Source organism: Panthera pardus, unplaced genomic scaffold, assembly GCF_024362965.1.
Source record: "Panthera pardus isolate Hobbes unplaced genomic scaffold, ASM2436296v1 HiC_scaffold_2, whole genome shotgun sequence".
Taxonomy (NCBI): Eukaryota; Metazoa; Chordata; class Mammalia; order Carnivora; family Felidae; genus Panthera; species Panthera pardus.
The window spans coordinates 82770710-82789778 of NW_026526765.1; the positions used below are offsets into that span (position 1 = coordinate 82770710).

Genomic DNA, 19069 nt, shown 5'->3' on the forward strand with positions numbered 1-19069 from the left:
CTAGAGATATGTTTGGAATGCTGTTGGATAGAGAGGAACACCTAACTCAGTCTGTGGAGTCAGAAAAGGCATTCCAAAAGCAGGATGGTTGGAACTCAGTCTAAGCTGACCAGTAGGCTTTAGGTAGAAAACAGAAGCAAAGGTGTTCAAGGCATAGGGGAGAAAAGCATGAACAAAAGCAAAAGTTGTGACCCTACATTTGATTTTGGGAAACTATTGATAGTTCAAGATTGCAGAAGCATTCATTTGAATGTGTGTGGTGTTTTTTTTTTTTATTTTTCTATTTTTTACTTTGAGAGAGAGAGTGTGCACACATGTGTGCACAAGCCGGGGAGGGAGGGGTAGAGAGAGAGAAGAATCTCAAGCAGGCTCCACTCTGTCAGCGGAGCCTGACGCAGGGCTCAATCCTATAAACTGTCAAATCATGACCAGAGCTGAAATCAAGAGTCTTCTGCTCAACTGAATGAACCACCCAGGTGCCCCCATTTGAGTGGTTTTTAAGGGGTATCATTACTGCTATGATCATTTTGGTTTTTTGTATGTCTGGCTTTTGATATGACTTTGGAGTTACTAATGATGTTACGTTCCCAGAACACCTACTTATTTATGTGAAGTGTTACACTGTTTTTATACACATGATTTAGTAACCAAACATTCTATAAATTCAATGTTTTCTGAATTTCACTACTTTGACTCAATGAGCCCCATGCTTATATATTATTGGGTAATATGTTCAAATTGTAATAGAGTCCAATAATAAGACATTTGTAGAATTCCCACTTTCTTATTTTGATAAGAAAATCTGCTTTATAAGTGATTCTGATTACAAATCACACAACCCCCTTAGTATCATGTGTTTCGGGCCCATATCTGTTTTTATGTTCTCAATACTGACACCTTAAATCTCTATAATAGATTTATCTGTCCTTTTTTTTCTTTTTTTTTTTTAAACAAAACACTTATACCTGAATATATAAAAAGCAGAAGTGTTCCCCTATAGTTCTCTACCCTAATTCTCCATGTTTGAACTAAATTTAAAGAAAGTAAATTTAAGTCAAACTATCATTTTAAAATATAGGCTTATCTACACTATGGGTGTATATAACTAAATATGTTGTCCAATGGGCTGCTCGTTGAGTGCATGACGATCCTGACAGGATTTCATTCACCACTCAGTTTTGTGAAAACTGCATCACTGCAGAAGTTCTGTCTTCATGATTTCTCATCTGTGGTGCTCTGCTCAGCTATAAAAGAGGTTACTATGTGCAAAAGATGTGATACCAGACATCGCCGAGAACTGTACATTTGTCAAAGTGAAGCGCTTTATTCTCTTGCTAAGTTCTCTGATTATGCTGTTTACGTATATTTCCATTCTAAGACAATACAAAATGACGTATGCCATTTGAAATTGTCTAGACTCACCAAATAAAATGGAAAAGTAGATGTAAATAGTTAAGTTTGAAATGTTTCTTCAGTTATCGAGATATTTTGAACTCTGAAATGCTTGAATAATTGCCTCATATTCAACTCTTACATGTATGTATGGTAAAAAAGGGAAAAATCTTTTGAAATGTTCATATTTTCCCCTTATGTCAACATTAATATGTCATAATATTTTTTGTTTTATGGGACTCATTTCTAGATGATGTAGAATTTTAAAGTGAAGATAATCACAATAATTAAGGAGTAAATGTGTAAATGAGGGCCCGATTTGAGTTATTTAATTAACATAAATTCATGGAAATTTGGCAACTGGAAGATTAAAATATAGATTTTAATCTAATCTGTTTCTGTACTTTTCAGTTCTCCTAAAATATCACCAAAGAAAGGGCAATAGTAGAGGATTAGAAATGTGTAAAAAAGAAAAAAAAAAAACCAGCAAGCTATTTCCTGTTCTTTTGTGGCTGTCTCTGGCATAGGAAAGTTCTTAGAAAAAATTCCTGTGAATCTATTCTATGGAGGGGAGGAGAGGAGGTGGAGAAACATGGCTCACCTCTCCAAATGGAGCCCTAGTGGTGTTTATGCTAATCGGCTCAGGGCAGACAGAGTCCACTAGTATGAATGGGAGCCTGGCAGGCCTGGCCCAGGGTCCTATAGCACCAGGCAGTCACTGCCTTTTACCTCCTGTTATCGCAAATGAATTGCTTTATTCCTCCTGACCAGTGTGAAAAGCCAAGTTTTTAAAAAAGCCTAAATGACAGCAACTAAACATACCTTCTATTCCAGCTGAATGGAACTGCCTCCCAGCAACATTTCTCTCAGTCTTACACAAATGTTCCTCTTTGTCTATGCCCACTGCTACCCCTACCTTTTCATCCCAAGTCCCAGACTGAAGTTCCAGATTCAGGCCTAAATCCCTTCGGTTGAATGCCAGAGTGATCTTCCTTAAACACTGTTGTTATTACATTCTTACTTTGTTCTCTGTTTCCTACAGTCAGACAGAACCAATACCTATCTGGGGTCAAATCACCCAGCTGATGTGTAATTCTAAACTGATGGAATGATGTTAAGGTGATATGCTGGGGGTGCTGGACCAGTCTGAACAAAGCAAGTTGGGAGAGTCTTTTTCAATGGGATGAACTGAATTGTCTTCCCCAATACACCAAAATCACAATGAAGGTGCATCTACTATGGGGTCAAGAGGAGGCAGTGAGATAATGAATGCTAGTTTGGATACTGAATCTGAGGTGCCAGGACTTTATCCTCATGGAAGTATGAATAGTTGCAAATATGGCTTTGGAGCTTATCAGGTGAGAGTCCTCAGGAATGCCTAGGGGTTTACTTGACAGAAGGTGATGAGATGGCCAAAGAAGGGTTTGTGGAGTTCAGAGAAGGGGTGGGGGTAGCGATAGGTGGAGGAGGAACTCCTGGGGATTGATCAGACAGGGAGGACAACCAGAAGAGAAGAAGTAAGAAAACAATGAGGAGAGAGTTTCTTGAAAGAACAAGCATTAGTTAGTTCAAATGCCAGAGATTAAGATCAAAAGTGTTCACTGATTAGCTCACTGATTAGGCCAGGTAGATTACTATGACTAGGAGAAAATGCATTCGAGGTAAGGCCCACCCTTTTCAAGAAGCTTACTGGAGAAGGAAATGAGTCAAGGCATTAAAGTAATAGGAGATAAGGAAGGGGCTCATAAAAGGTAACTAACAAAGCAATAACTAGGTTGACATAATCAAATGGCTTTTAGAAAGATTAATCAGGGAAAATGGGAAGAGAGAAAGAGAGAAAACAAGTACTTAGGCCAATGAGACTAGCAATAATAAAAATAGAAGGAACTTTAACTCATAAATCTTTCTTTCCATCTTTATCTCATATTTAGAGCCAGACAAAAACATATCTCTATAATCTCTGTCAATATTTCAGCTCATCAATTTTTTAAAAAATATCTGATTCTTCACAACCCCCACACTAAGTCTAAGGTCAAATCTTTGTCCTATGCTGTCTTCTGAACCCTTCCTCCCATTCCTCAATCAATGGTGTTTCCTGCACCCTGGTATACTTCTTGCATTGATCTCTCCTCTCGCCTGTGTGAAATGTACCTGCTGGATGAAGACTTGTGCTCATGCACATGAGGTCTGTTTTCTTACTACTTTCATTAGCTTTTGCTCTCCTTTGGTAATACATTCAAATTTCCACTCGGCCCTTATCTCTTATTGCCATTCGGATGCTTCTTTTCCATTTCCTTCACTGCCATTCCATCTTGCTTCCTGATTCCCTGAATATTTGTCACCCAATGCTTTCTGCAACCTAAAAAGTCATCTTTCTGAAGCTCTCACTTCTGTTCTCTTGTCCTTTGAAATTGTTTGCCTGTCGTATTTCCTTAATGAATTCCTCAATAGGAAAAGAGAAGCAAGTTAATGTCGTTTGAACGTTGTGATTTACATTCTACTCTTAACCAAATTTGTATTTCATATATACAATTAACAATGTTTTAATGATTTTTCTTTGTCAAAACTCAGGCTAGGCCCGCACACAAACACAGGGAGAAAGTCTGAATGGAGATTATTATTTGATGTGTGTTCTAAAGCTCAATAGCTTGTCACAGTTGCTCATGTATTTACTGTTCTCTTTCCATTGAATTGAGGCATTTTAACTCCTAGAATGCAAAAATAATTCCTTGAGCCATTAGGATATCAGCCAGTGTTACATTTGCAAAGGAATGTAGGATGAAATGAAGTTTGATTAAGGCAAGATAAAGATAGCCAGGACCCAGCGAATTTCTCAAACAGGGCAAGCTCTGGGGCCCCAACAGTGGATGGCTTTGGGCAGCTAAGCTCAGCAAGAACACTCAGTTATTGATTTAGGAGAAGAGGCTGGAGGTGGGGAGAGTGATGCTAATTAGGAAAGGGTGTGGAAGTGAGACAAGGCCAAACAAAAATGAACTTCTCTTATATCAAAGGTTTGTTTAAATGAATAAAAGCCTATTTTGAAGGGTTTCCTTTTTATTATCTTGTTTTTATTTGATGGTTTAGTTTCCATTTCTTTTCAAATATGTCCCCAATTACTTAATAAGAGAAGAGTCTAATCTGTGTAGAGCCCCTCTTTGCCATGCATCACATGAGCTGTAGAGAAAATCACAGGAGTCCTAGTTCATTTGTTCACTTATTCACTCATTTATGTATATACTCATCTATGCACTAAAAAATACTGAGAGTGTGGTATGTGCTCGGTACTTCAGCACTTTGTACAGAATGGTAAAGAAGACACAGTTCCTGTCCCTCCTGGGGTTTGTAGTATATAAAAACAAATAGAAAGGCAGTTACAGTCCAATATGATGTATGCCATCATCAGAGGACAGGTGCTGTCTGAAATACAGAGGAAGGAAATTCAATCCAAATTAGGAACAGCAGCAAGGACTTCACAATAACAGCAACATTTTAGAATTCAAAGGATAGGAGTTGGCCAGGCAAAGCTGGAAGGAGGGTCAGACAAGTGAAGGCAAAAAAGCAAAGTAATATTCCATGGCACAAAACGGCACCTGTGTCACTCAAGATGAGAAAGAACATTATACATTCACATGTGAAAATAGTTACCTATGCTGGAAATCAGAGTTGGTTAAGGTAAAAGATGAGTCTGGGTCCCCTCATAAAGCACTTTTGTGTGTTCTGCAAAGAATTTATCCGAAGGACTATGGAGAATCAAAAGTTTTAAATAGGGAAATGACTTAACCACATTTCCTTTGTAGAGAATTAGTTCTAACTGAAAAGTGGAGATGGGTTTAGAGGGGGTGGGCAAAATAGGAGATAGTAAAATACCAACTTGCAAGTCAGTCTTGCAGTCGTTCTCACCAGAGACCATGGTGTCCTAAATTAAATGAGTGGCACTGGGGATTAATTCAAAATATATTTAGTAGATAAAATAGGACTTGATGGTTTATCAGAAAAAAACAAAATTATGATGCTCAAATGTCTCATTTGGTCACTGGATAAATGGTCCTGTCATTCACTGAGGTAGAGAGCACCAGAGAAAAAGCCTTTTGTGGGAAGAAACACCCAAGATGCTTAGCAAAACTTTCAGATAAAAAAAATATGAAACTCACAGTCAGATAGAAACCAGAGTTATAGTTCTGGGAGGTCATGAGTAAGTATACATATATGGCAACACATTCTGGGGGAAATAAATGAGATCATCCAGGTCAAAGTATGCAATGTCACTAAGTAATTATGTATTACTTGTTTGACAGTGTTCTCTGTGATTAGACTTTAAGCTCAGTGAAGGCAATAACATTATTTCTGTTCACTACAACCAAACTTAATACTTTTCCTAGACTAGACAACCAAACAATAGTTTTTGAAAGGAAAAATAATATCTGTGAAACCCCATGGTCAATTACAAAAGAATATACAAGTGTACACGATTCATATTGACTATAACTAGTCAAATCCAGACTTGTTTCAATAGCCTATCAGGAACTTCATTTTATGCCTCCTTTCTGAAATGCATGCATCAAAATTTGGTTTTGACTATTTTTTACACAAGAATATTATTATTATCTATACAGCATACTGAATAGCAGGTACTGCAGAAAAATGTCCTCTTTGGTCAAGTAACTTAGAGTGCCTCAATTTTTCTTATCTATGAGATGAGGATAATAGTACTTATCTCATAGACCTATTGATAAAATTAAATGATATAATATACACAGCAACCTAGACCACAGATGTATTCTAATGAATATTATTAATAGTATTTAAAACTTTATTAAGGTGGTAGCTCTCCATGGTGTTTCCACAGGTGATGACAGCTTTTGTTCTGGACTATCTTCCCAAGGATGTTTGCATTTCAGGGATGTTGGCGATAGCAAAAAGCCTTTGGATGACAGAGGTAGTGCCTCCCTCAGGACAGACAGCAGATTTGTTTCTTCACCAAGATAATAAAGATAATGTCCCCTTTAGGGGCAAAGGGTGGGTGCATTTTCTAGAAGCCATCTTGTAAGAGTAGATTTCCTAATTTTGAGATTCCTCAGCTGAGACACAAACCCTCTATGGGTGCAGCATCTACCTGGGCCAATCTGCATTGCCCTGTGCAACTTGAAGAGCTATAGTAACAACGTGAACCTGAAGCTGATTTGCCCCTGGTGCCCTGATTAAGTAACATCTTTGCCTCTTTCCTAAAGGCCTTGTGTTTTTGTCAGCATTTATGAGACTGTGACAGGCTATTTGGTTAGCTTGAAAACGGGGTAAAATCTCAGACCCTCCACTTCTCTTGAGAGAGCTGTCTCTTTAGGGTAGATATGTGTATTGTAAAGCCTTGATGCAGGTGTTTTCTAGACCCTATTTCCTAATCTTGACATTGCATGTTTTTCATAATTCTAATTTTAACAATATATAAACAGGAGCTAAAGAGATAAGATTGTTTATTTTTACTTTGAAGAATTCAATCATTTTGCTTTTTTTTTTTTTTTTTTTTTTTGATTGGGAAAAAGTTTGAGAAACACACAACTACTTTGTTTTTAAAAATTTATTTTTTCACCTTCCACAGACGACAAATGTGTGTAGTACAAATCCTTACTATCTTAATAAATACGAAATATTACAAATATATGTTGAAATCACACGAATATTCATAGTATTGACAGCAACCACTGCATAGACAGCATAGACAAAGGCAGCCATTGGGTAGCAAAAACCATCTATGTGTTAAATATAGAGTAACAACTGTGTATTTTTTAATATACCAGGTGGTCTCTCATCTAATTTCCCAATGTTGATTCAGGTATGGGTACATAATTTCTAAAAAGACCCCAAATTTAATTTGTGTATGTGTGTGTGTGTGTGTGTGTGTGTGTGTGTGTGTGTATGTATCATTGTGTACATAAAACATATAGTCACATCTCAGAATGCAGTTAGGGATATGCTTTGTAAGGAAATATCATGATCTAGGAGCTAAAGAAGATAAAAAATGTTCACCAGGATCAAATTTGAGCAGATGGGGTCAAGTAAAGGATAGTGTGTGTACATTTTAAAAAATTGGGGGGGCAGCAAAATACAAAGACAAGAAGGTAAAAGTGAGTTGTAAGTAGAACCCAAATAGCAGACAAAATATACAGGACATAGATCTTACTTGAATAGTCCAAGACAGGAATAAGATAAAAGGAGAAGTAAAAGATGCAGTGTGCTTTACTGGAAGAAGCTGGAAACAGGAGAGGTCAAGAAGGAAGGCTTTGAGCAGGCAAGACTTCCTCCAATAAGGACCACTAACCTGTGAAAGGAGGAGTTCTCCATGATGACATGTGACCTTAATCCAGAAGACAAAGAGGTTGACTTGGGAGCTCAAGAACCTTATGTCTCCAAAGATCAGAAGACAGTAACTCATGCTAGGAAAAGAGGAAGAAAATGCTAAAGGTTTGGTAAACAAAAATATTTATGATGTAGGGAAAAAGTTCCCTGCATCCCTCGGTTCTGTTGGTACTGAGCAGAAGCATTTTAGTGTTCTTAAACCACATGCGTCAAGTGCTGTGGCAGAGGTGAGACCTGAGCTACATTAAACAAACATGAAAGTACACGTAATAGTATTTCTGAAGTGTGTATCCTTTGCAGATTTAGTTGTACTCCTGGGGCATCTGTCTCTGGGCTAAAGAACAAACAATGAGATGGCAAAAGATTTACTAAGAAGGCCAGAGAGAATGGAAGTTGGGAACTCACATTCTGATTTTCATTCAGTGTGTTTCCCTCTCTCTTTCCTAGGTGGTGGTGGTAGATAAGATAGGGCAATTGTAAAAAACTGCTTAGTTTTGTAGACATGGCCCAAATCTAAAACAACACCATATTTAAAATAATTAAAGTGTCAGGCATTCTTTTACTTGTACACCACATCTTTGTTTATTGTTCTGTTAGATAAAGCCTCTTGTCATTATACTGCAGGCAAAGCTGTTAACTGGGAAACTCAAATCCACACCCTAGACCTAATTTTTTAAATACAGTTTCCTCTTTGATCTACTGTATCTCTGAATTTAATTATGAGGTCTAACTTGATGCCCTGCCATTGTATCCTTTGCTCTTCCTGCTCTTTCTGTAGTTTGTAAAAAAGAAGAGTTTCGGTTTCTTTTAAAGCAAGCTCATTTTTAGTTAGTTCATTGAAAGGTGTCACCTTCTACTTCGTGTTGCTCCTTGGGTACTTTTATTCTTTGTCTCGTGAACTGACACAATTACCATCTCTACATTCTGCAAATATAGCTTGCAGAGCGGGTTTCCTAAGAATATAATTTTCAAAAGTGCCAGACATAAGAATGGCTCTAAAGCCATTTGATGAGTTCTCTGTTACATCTCCTCATTTGCTTCCTTTCCCAAAGAGATTTTTGATTTCTGCCTGGAACATGCTTATCAGCTTAAAGGTATGCAGCATCATTATGTTATGAAGATTTTCTTCAGCAGCAAGAGCACTAACCTTGAATGAAGCAGTTGCTAATCATGTTGCACTAAGCAAATAAAAGTCAGAACCGACCTAATCTTGCTTGCCTAATATCAGTTTCTGCAGACTTCAAGCGTAATGTTCTAATCACTGGCGCAAAACAGCCAATTAATTTGCTTTCCCTACGTGTTTTTACTGGCCAAGATGCATAGGGGAGCAGTGCATTCGGTCATAATCATGCTCCACAAAGATGGGAAATGTTCCCTTTGAGCTTCCAATCATTAGGCCAGCCGAAGTGAAGACAAGCCCATTGACAAGTGAGAATGGCAATAATTTATTTTCTATTGATGGGTTGTGACAAATCATGTCGAAGCGGTGGCTGCATACTGTGGGGCTCAGCTAAGGAAGACTGTGATGGGCAAAGATGAAACCCTTCACAGCTCATTTAGTCCAAATGTAGCCACCTGGGTGGTGAATCGGTTCAACATACCAGCCCAGGCATTCCAGCACAAAATTAGATCGCTAACAGGCAGGCCATATAGGGGTTCCTACAAGGCATTAATCAACAGGGTTGAGCTGTCAAAATGCAGAGTCAGAAATTAAGAAACACCAAAAGGATGAAAATGTGGCAATGCTGTCAAAAAATCAAGAATGTGATTCCTACTGCAGGATTCCAGCCACCATTAAAAAAGCTTAGAAGAAAAATGAATTATAAAGGGTAAGGAGAGGCATCACCTTCTCCTGTGGAAAATTTTCCTATGATTTTTACACATGTTAATTAGTAAAAGCAGCATGAAGATTTATGTAAGCATGAGCACACCCCTTTTCAACTTAACACTGACAGGTCAGATTACATAGAAGTCCTTCTTACTGCTTCACAGCGTAGTTCATCCCTTATTTAAATTTCTCTTCTACCCAAACCTACTGATGTGCAGAGCATTTGATGTTTCACGCTGCTTCTGAATACAGACACTTCAAACTCTGCAGAATTCTTGGGCTTGCACAGCTTATTTTCTGAACACTCTTTTTGGTAGAAGAGAAATTTCTTACATCTGGAGGTGTAGGCTGTTTGTGTGTGTGTGTGTGTGTTTGTGTGTGAGAGAGAGAAAGAGAGAGAGAGAGAGATAGATTACATTTTATCAATATTCTTTAAAGGGCTCATTATCTGCTTTCATAATAGAAAAAAAATATTTAGTGCCATAAACAAATCGAAACAACCAGAGTTTCTGTAACCAAATTTTCCCTGTTCAAAAAACATGCAAAGTTTCTTTTACCTAAAAATATATTCTAAATTCAGAAGAACTGCTTTCCAGGTCCCACACAGGTATTTCGCAAAGTGTGGTTCTAAGGACCACAGATCAGAGTGATCTAGAGTGCTCACTGAAAATGCACATGCACAGACCAGTATCTGGGATGGGCCTTGGAACTAGAATTTTAACTGGATCCCCAGAGGGATTCTGAATGCACAGGGAACATGGAAAACCACTTTTTCTTATGTGAATAAACCCCAATCCATTTTCAGGTGTAAACATTAGCTTCTTTCCAACCTTAACACGTCTTCCCATGGACAAGCTATGCTCCATTTGTTCAAAACCTCTCTACTCCTTTCACATTTGCAAGACTTTGATCATGCTGTGCCCTTCCTAGGTCCCTGCCCCATCTTTCCTATCCTCTGAGGTTCAACTCAAATGCTCCCTCCTACACAAAGCCTTCTCCATTAACTCCCAGCTAAAAGTGAATCTTCCGGCTTCTCTGCTAACCCAGCCTTTCGTTTTTACCTTTCATAGCATCACCACTTTCTGTCTGCTATTGCAGTGACCTGTACGCATGCTTTATCTCCTAGTTACTGGCTTGTTCACTCCTTAGGGCCTGACTTCTATGTCTGTTTATACCTCATACTACCTAACTCAGTGCCTTGTGCTATATGTATAGTAAATGTCTGTCGAACTGAACTGTTGAATAATAGATGTTAGTTAATTCAAACCCAAGCTTTATACTTTGAAGTCATTCACAAAGATAAGGGTTCTCTCTTACTGTGTGCTTGGAATGCTCATTAGAATCTTGGAATGGGTTTCCCTGTAAGCAAAATTACATGAGGCCTGTTATTTTGTTTATTTGTTTGTTTTACTTAACTGCAGTTTGTCTGTAAAATGTTACTCTGATTTAGAGTTTCTAAGCTTGCTTTAATGATATTTTCCCTGAAAGAATATTTGTTAATATTTTAAGTCTTGAGCTGAAACAGATATTTAAAATGTATTAATTATGCTGGAAAATAAAGTACATTACAGTATTACAAACCAGTAGAGTTACTAAAAACCATTTGTTTTGTAAATATTTTAGATATTCTTAGTTTTTTAAAAAAAATACCATGAACTATATGGACTTACATATTTGATAGCTTTGTATGATGATTAACTGTCAATGGCTATAATTGTTTATGTCTGATTTGATTTAATACTAATATCATAGACCATAATAAAGCATAAAACATGGAAGCCACAGTTTGGATTTAAGGAATAAGTTCAGCCTGATTGTAAAGCAAAGAAGTGTTTTACTTGGAGCCTCCCTATATTGTGGAAGTACATGAAAGATGAGACACAAAAGTGGATGAATGCTATCAGTTTTGTCAGTCGTGAAAACAGTATGTCTCCTTAGCCTGTTATAATTGTTTATTATCGAGGTACAGTTGACATATAACATGTTAGTTTAAGGTGCACAACATGATTCAGTACTAGTATACATTGCCAAATGATCGCCACACAGTAAGTCTAGTTAACATCTGTCATCATACATAGTTACAAAATTTTTTTTCACGATGAGGAATTTTAAGATCTACTCTTTTAGTAACTTTCAAATATGCAATATGTTATTATTTACTTACCATGTTGTATGATTGTGGTTATTGTTTTAAAACCTCCTTTTATCTATGATGTTCCTGTTTGTTTGGGCACCACAGAAATACAGGGAAAGAATGTTTGCAGGATACTTGAGAATATAATACTTGAAAAAATAAAATAACTCAAGCCAAACTTGTTCTAGTTAGAAGAATAGCCTTTTATCTGCCTCTGTCTTCAGTTACAACACTCTAGATGAGGAGCAGGAGCTGAGGAGATGCCTCTTAGTTTCCTTCACTGCCAAAGATAATTAGGGCAGACTACAGCCAGGGCAGAGTGGCTTGGAAAAGTCCTGAAGGTCTGGGAAAGTATGCTTTTAAAAAGAAGGTGATACGTAAGCTTACCCCTTTCTGACATCTTCGGTCGTTTTAGGACTGAGGTAAAAAATGTTTTCAGGGACCACACATTTCACAAAGTTTGTGTTGCAGCTTAATAGTCATCTCAGTAGGTTTAACTCAGTTGATAATTATAATAGAACAGAAAATTATATTGCATTTTTATTTATATTAGAGTTCTTGGCCACAGGCACCTAGGGAGCCCCTAGATATAACTAAAACCTAATTAGGAGAAAAGAACATTGCTGACTCAATATCTGAATTGGAGAGTAAAAGAAACACGATAATCCCTGATACAAAAACATATAACCATGTCAAAATAAAGAACTAAGAAGGACACTACCTTTAAAATACGCTCTCCACTTCTCTAACCAAAAAAGAACAGCAACATGGTGTTTAATAAAATAGAGTCAATTTGATCCTTTGCTTAGTCCTCCATTCCAGAGGTGTATTAATGCCCTAAAACTATTTTCACAAACATCACATGTCACTTGGAGACAGAAGTGGAGTGAAAGGTTAGCCCACAAATGTTTGATGAACAGTGATTAGACTTTCAGAGGAGCCTGAAGGAGTGTGATAGATAAGCACTGAGAAAAGAAGAGAGATGAGAATCAGCCAGCCCATGGTAGGAGTTTTTGGGAAACCTTTGATGTGTGAGAAACACTGAAGCATTGGATGAAAGGTTGTTAACACTGACCTCAAGATATTCATGATGCAAGTATTAGAAGAACTCTTGATGATAATCAGATTATATATTAATTTCAGAGAGGCTTGAAGAAGCCAGAGCACAAATAAACAACAAAAAGAAATAGCCTGTCCTTAAGAAAGTTTACCTTATCAGCATGAAAAACCCAACTATGACCTACACATAAAACTCGGGGAAAAAGGGAAAAGGAAAGACAAATGAAGAGTATATATTGGACGAAGGATGGCACAGAGAAACACAGGAAGTGTTCAAAAAAATAATTCTCCAGAGTCTCAAAGAAATTACAGACAACATGACCTCTTGAAAACAATCAAAGGACAATTCAAAAAAGTGGTACAATGACATAAAATGAAAACTGAGCTGGAAAACCCGGGAAAAATGGAAAAAGTAGAAATCATTATAGACTTGGAAGCCCCCTTAAAGGCAATAAAAATTAGAATATATAGTTGACCCTTCAATAACATGGATTTGAACTGTGCAAACCACTTTTTTTATAATACTATAAATGTATTTTCTTTTCCTTAGAATTTTCTTAATAACATTTTCTCTAGCTTCCTTTATTGTAATAATACAGTATATGTTACATATAATACACAAAATACACATTAATTGACTGTTCATATAATTGGTAAGGCTTCCATGAAGTTTTCGGGGAGTCAAAAGTTACATAAGAATTTTCAGCTGTTTGCGGGGGATTTGTGCCTCTAACCTCTGTGTTGTTCAACTGTATACTCCTGAAAATAAAGTCATGGGGATCAGAATTGAGAAATTAAATTGTGGAAGATAAATCTCACAAACCAAATAAGGATAAAACTATAAAATTTATTATAAAGGAAATGATAGATATAGCAGACAAAGGAGGTTCAACAACCAAAAAATTTCTGAATAGCAGAACAAATGGAATGAAAAATGATGTAATATATAAAGAAAACATTCCTAAAGAAAGATCTGATCTGTATATTGCCAAAGGCCCTTTATATGTGAGAAAACTTAATAGAAAATAATCAACACCAAAACATATGCTAATGTAATTTCTGGTATTTAAGGATAAAATTACTTGGGCATCTTAGAGATGCCTGAGAAATTAAGTCTGATAAAGGAGAAAACCAGGTGTGTCTTAAACTTCTTCAAAGCAACACTTAATGACAGAGAACGGTGGGGCTGTGCCTGTTAGTTTCCAGGGGCAAAAAAAATTTGATCTAAGAATTTCATTCATAGGCAAGTTATCTTTCATATATAAAGACAACATTCTAAAGCAGGTAAGAATTTAGGGACTGGAGCACCCATGATAATTATTATTAGCAAAAGATGAATCCAAATAAAACACTTGATAAAAATTGCTAAGATTAAACAATTACGGAAATCTAGATATGTGGTTGAATGTTATAAATCCTGAATGTGTAAAAACATACATAAGTGTGCCCATACACATACATAAACTGAAGAGTGGAGAAAAAGGGAAGTGGTAGGCAGGACCACTGATGTGTCAGCATATCCTTTTCCTTCTGCTTTCAAGAGATGCTTTTTAAGCACGGACTTCAGCCACTTCTAGTTCTTTCATAGTATTTTTTTTTCTTAAATAAATTTAAAGGATTTTTTAAGGAATTCTAACAATTCAGTGAGGAAACAGTTCACAGAAGTCCATTTTTCACTTCACTTTTTTCTTTGTTATTTGTTATTAAAGCCATCATTTATAGAATTATCCTATTTAAAAATTATTCTATGTTTTTGTATGAACATAGATGCTTAGAAAGACATTCACCAAATATTGAAGTTATTTCTGGGTAGTGAGATTTTAGTCACTATTAACTGCTCTCTATAGATGAGAGCATATAAATAGTTTTATTAATGAACAGTTTTAAATATCCAGAAAAGTGGATATTAATTAAATACCCAGAAAACCGGAGCATCTTTCTGATGTTGTCTTTTGGATCTTCTTCCTTTTCATTTGTTCCTGGGTGGGGGAAGGTAAAACCCATTTGATCAGTGTATGTAGGAAGCTCACAGCGGCACCATGTTAATCTTTGGAAGAATTACAAAGAAAGCTAAAGTTATTTTTTGCAAAAAGAGCTTACAGTTTACTTAATGGTCTTTAGTTTTTTGCATTTGTTTGAATGCAAGGGCCATGCTAACATTCTGTGTAACAGAAAGAGGATTTGCAAAGATCTGTGATATTTTTAGGTAGCTCTCTTACTCCCTGTTCACACCTAATCCAGGGCTCTCTTATCCAAGTAAATCGGCAATTTTTTATTTAGGAATTATTCAAGATATAAGGCAGCATCTTTGGGAGATACTTTTTGTGGGCTTGAGAGAGCAAAATGTAGATCTGAACTCTTTATTCTACCTAAAGAATATATTTTTGTGTATGTCTCAAGTCACTATTTTGGTTTAAGGGAAATTCTTGACTGAGCTGGCAATTTTCAAAGAAGTACAAATTTATCAGATTTTCATAACCCACATTGCACCAGGAACAAAAGTGAATGATCTCACATATTGTGTCCTAGATTTTATAAAATAATTTGTTGCTGCTCTAAAGATCCTTTTAGGATGAATTAGTTATTTATAGATTCAGATAGTTATCCAAATATTTTGTCATCAGCTAGTTTGAATTTTTTTTCTAAGTACACTGTCATGTTTGTGGGATTCTGACTGCAAAGCTGTAATGATGTTAACTACTTTTTATTGTCATGTTCATGAAAGAAGTTAAAATTTTGAAGATTAAGATAACATTTCATGATTGTCAAAGCTCCCAGCTTGACATACTACTTTCTAAAGTTTATTTTAAAAGGATGATGGGACTCTTTGGCAGTTATCTGGGTTTACTGGCATAAAATATATGGGAAGGAGATGAGGAGTTGTGTTTAATATGTTAGGTCACTTACAACATTTGTGCAAATCGGCTACTCAAATATTTGCTAAATGGGCAGGCTTCCATGTGATTTTGAGTACTTGCTTTGTGATCTAGTTTACTTCCTATTTTTACAGTAAATTTAAACATCTGATCACCCTCTAGATGTCTTTACCTAGTACATGTCTTCAGTTTAATTGCAAAATTTGAAACACTTTCTTAAAATCATGAATTTTTTAGAATTAATCATATTACATGATTAACCACAAAGATCTTTCATAGTGAGGGCTATTAACATTTTTAAGTGGATACCAACAAATTGCTCACTGTAGTTGCTTTTGTAACTTTTGGTTCTGTATATTATTTTGTCCTCCAAGGTAAAATGACAGAGTGAGCATATTGCATAAAAACCAAGATCATCATTCTTTCACTGCCTATCACCCTGTTTATGCTTAACCAAGCATTTATTTATTAGTTCTTAATGGTAAGGGCTACAAGGTTACTACACCTGAGAGAAAAATCTGTAAGACAGGCTTCCTAATTAATCACTGGGAGGGTTCACGAAGGTCTAGCTATTTCTGTAAAGTGAAGCATTTATGCTCTCTATTGCAAGTGTTGATCACGAAAATGGCAGGTAATGCTTTATTTCTCTAAGTTTCTGTTCTTCGATTAGAAATAATGAACCCTTTATGTCTGTGTGTACATGTGGACGCCATCATTAAAACTAGGGCCTTTGTTCAGGTGAGGACAGACAGGGATAGTTTTAAGAAAACAGAACTGTGGTACCAATATCTTAGGAATGATACTCAAATGCCACCCATGATGCTCTGAATTGAAGACCACTGTCTCAGAACAACAGGCTCTGAGACAGAACATTCAAAAGCAACAGTTCTGGCTGGCTCGGTTTGTAGAGCATGCAACGCTTGATCTTGAGGTTGGGAATTTGAGCCCCACATTGAGTTAATTTATTTTTTGTAAAGAGTCACCATTTTGGAGTGCCTGGATGGCTCAGTTGGTAAGAGCATGTGACTTGGCATAGAACTTACATTAAAAAAAAAAAAAAGCAAGTTTCTGTTAGGTGAGAGTTACGATATGATAACCAGGATCATTTGCGTCTAGTCACCTGGAGCAATGTTCCATACGAGTTAATTGAGTTCACAAACAAAAACTGCAGTGAAAATTGCAGCAAAGCTCCATGTGAAATGGTGACTTAACTGACAGCATTGAGGCTCTTTCCCAGATTGACTGAGCCACTGGGTTCTATTGCACCAACTCTCAGATAAAAAGGCACCAACTCTTGCCATATTTACACGTCTATTTGGGAAACCACACCCTTCTCCCCAGTCCTTGGTATCTGCTTTGGTGTGTTCCCTGGTGCAGGAGCTTCTCTCTAACCAGAAACAAAAAGCATTGGCATTGCAGGTGTTAATAGCTTGTTCCTCCTTCTCTAGCCAGGACCCTGACATTGGCAGAAATCACTACTTAAGCCACATCGTTGGCATAATCTACCTTAAAAGCACAGTAATATTCATTTTTTAAGCCCAGCACATGCAAACAATACAGAGATGTGTCCTCCCCTTCCTGTGTTCATGTACCGCAAATGTAGCACAGCAGGACAAGACATCTAATCTACATACACTCCCCTTGTGATGTTTCTCTTCTTCCTCACCTACATCTCTCCCCATTTTGACAATCCTTACATTCATATTTTAGTTGCAAGAGATGCAACTGACAGTAGCCTTTCAGTGTTGAGTAGCTATGTAAATGCTCGCTTCCTCCTGGCCATGCTGAGAACAGGGCTATGGGCACTGAGTCCCTAGTGCATTTTATTAAAAGAAAGGCACCTTACCCAATGACTGCTGCCTCCTGTCCTTGTATTGACCAAGGATTCTCTGGGTCACCCTCATAGCCTCAAACACTTGCTGTCTTCATTTTTTAGGTTTTACAGATCATGCTTTGGTAAAATACATTTTATGCAGATGCTACTATAGTTTAATAAAAGGAATGAAATTTAAAAATTCAAAGAAGTTGACAACTTAAGGTCGTGGGAAGTAGTAGATCCAAGGAGTGAGGGAAATGTGCTCTATTAGTGGGGAACATAGCAGGGGAAGACAGATCAAGAAGAGGAGTTTCTATAGAAGGAAGCAGAAAGACAAGGAATAGAAATAGGAGATAATAGTTATACTGTTCTAGGAAGTTTTTTTCTTTGTGGATTGGTTTAATATGGTAAATGTAGAATGAGATGTGTAACTTCATCCAGGTCAGAGGTCAGTGGTCATGAGTTCAAGCTCTGGTTCTGTTTTATTTGGACTGTTCCATACTGGCAGAGTAGATTCCAGCAGCCTGAAGCCAGCCCTCTTCTACAGATGCAGGTGCTGGCCATTGGTGATCAGGCTGCAGGGCACAGATTTCCAACAGCGTCTCGCACTATTTTAAGTTATCCATCAGTAAAACCACTAGGTAGAATGCAGCCACATCCTGTTAAGGAAGAAAAAGCTTCAAAAAGAGAGCTATAAATCAATGACTGGCAATTAAATTTGTCTGAGGTTCTATAAATAATCAGACTTTTAAACATTAATTTTATACAAATTTGTACTGTACATGACTGTAGCATAAATGTGCTTTAATGGTTCTCAAATATTTCAAATTGAATAACATTTAAAACATTATATATTTTATTCTACATTAATATGAAATCAACTTAAAATGTATATTAGAACTTACTGGATTTTTAAGTGGAAATCATTGATGCTACATGTATGTATTTATTTATGCCTTGTGTTGTCTAGAAAAAGACTGAAGATAATACTTGCACATATGCTCCAGATTATAACCCACATTCTTTCATAGGGACAAGAAATCAAACTCAGGGATTTAGAAAATTAGTTTAAAGAAATTGGACTCAGTCAACGCAAAGAGGAAAGATCTGAGTTGTCCTCAGACAGAAATGAGTATGAAGTTTACCTGTGCTGTTTTGCCCCATGAGTTTGAGTAAATCACTTTCTCTCTCTTAATCTCAGCATTTTTATCTGTAATTTTGAGAATGAGACCCCATAGAGCTATAATGAAGATCTGGTAGAATGATGTTCAGACAGTCCCCCAGTTCTTTTTGTTTTTCTTTTCAAAGTTTTATTTAAATTCTAGTTCACATATAGTGCAATATTGGTTTCAGAAGCAGAATTCAGTGACTCATCACTTACGACAACCAGTGCCCATCATAACAAGTGCCCACCTGAATACCCATTACTCATTTAGTCTATTCCCCCACTCCCTCCCTCCATCAACCCTCAGTTCGCTATCTTTAAGAGTATCTTATGGTTTGTTTCCCTCTTTTTTCTTTATTTCTCCCCCACCCCATATGTTCATCTGTTTTGTTTCTTAAATTCCACAAATGAGTGAAATCATATGGTATTTGTCTTTCTCCGAACGACA

At 36.8% G+C, this 19069-nt stretch overlaps 1 protein-coding gene and 1 long non-coding RNA gene across 2 annotated transcripts in view; one reads left to right on the plus strand and one right to left on the minus strand.

Moving 5' to 3' along the window:
• The window catches only part of KIAA0825 (KIAA0825 ortholog), a 385059-nt gene that overhangs the window by 316598 nt on the left and 49392 nt on the right, over positions 1-19069 (plus strand). The window lies entirely within an intron of this gene.
• LOC109254686 (uncharacterized) overlaps positions 1-19069 on the minus strand; it is a 38353-nt gene that overhangs the window by 4321 nt on the left and 14963 nt on the right. Inside the window, exon 3 of the long non-coding RNA XR_002074934.2 lies at positions 7706-18115. This is a non-coding gene — a long non-coding RNA (uncharacterized LOC109254686). The remainder of the gene's footprint in view (positions 1-7705; positions 18116-19069) is intronic.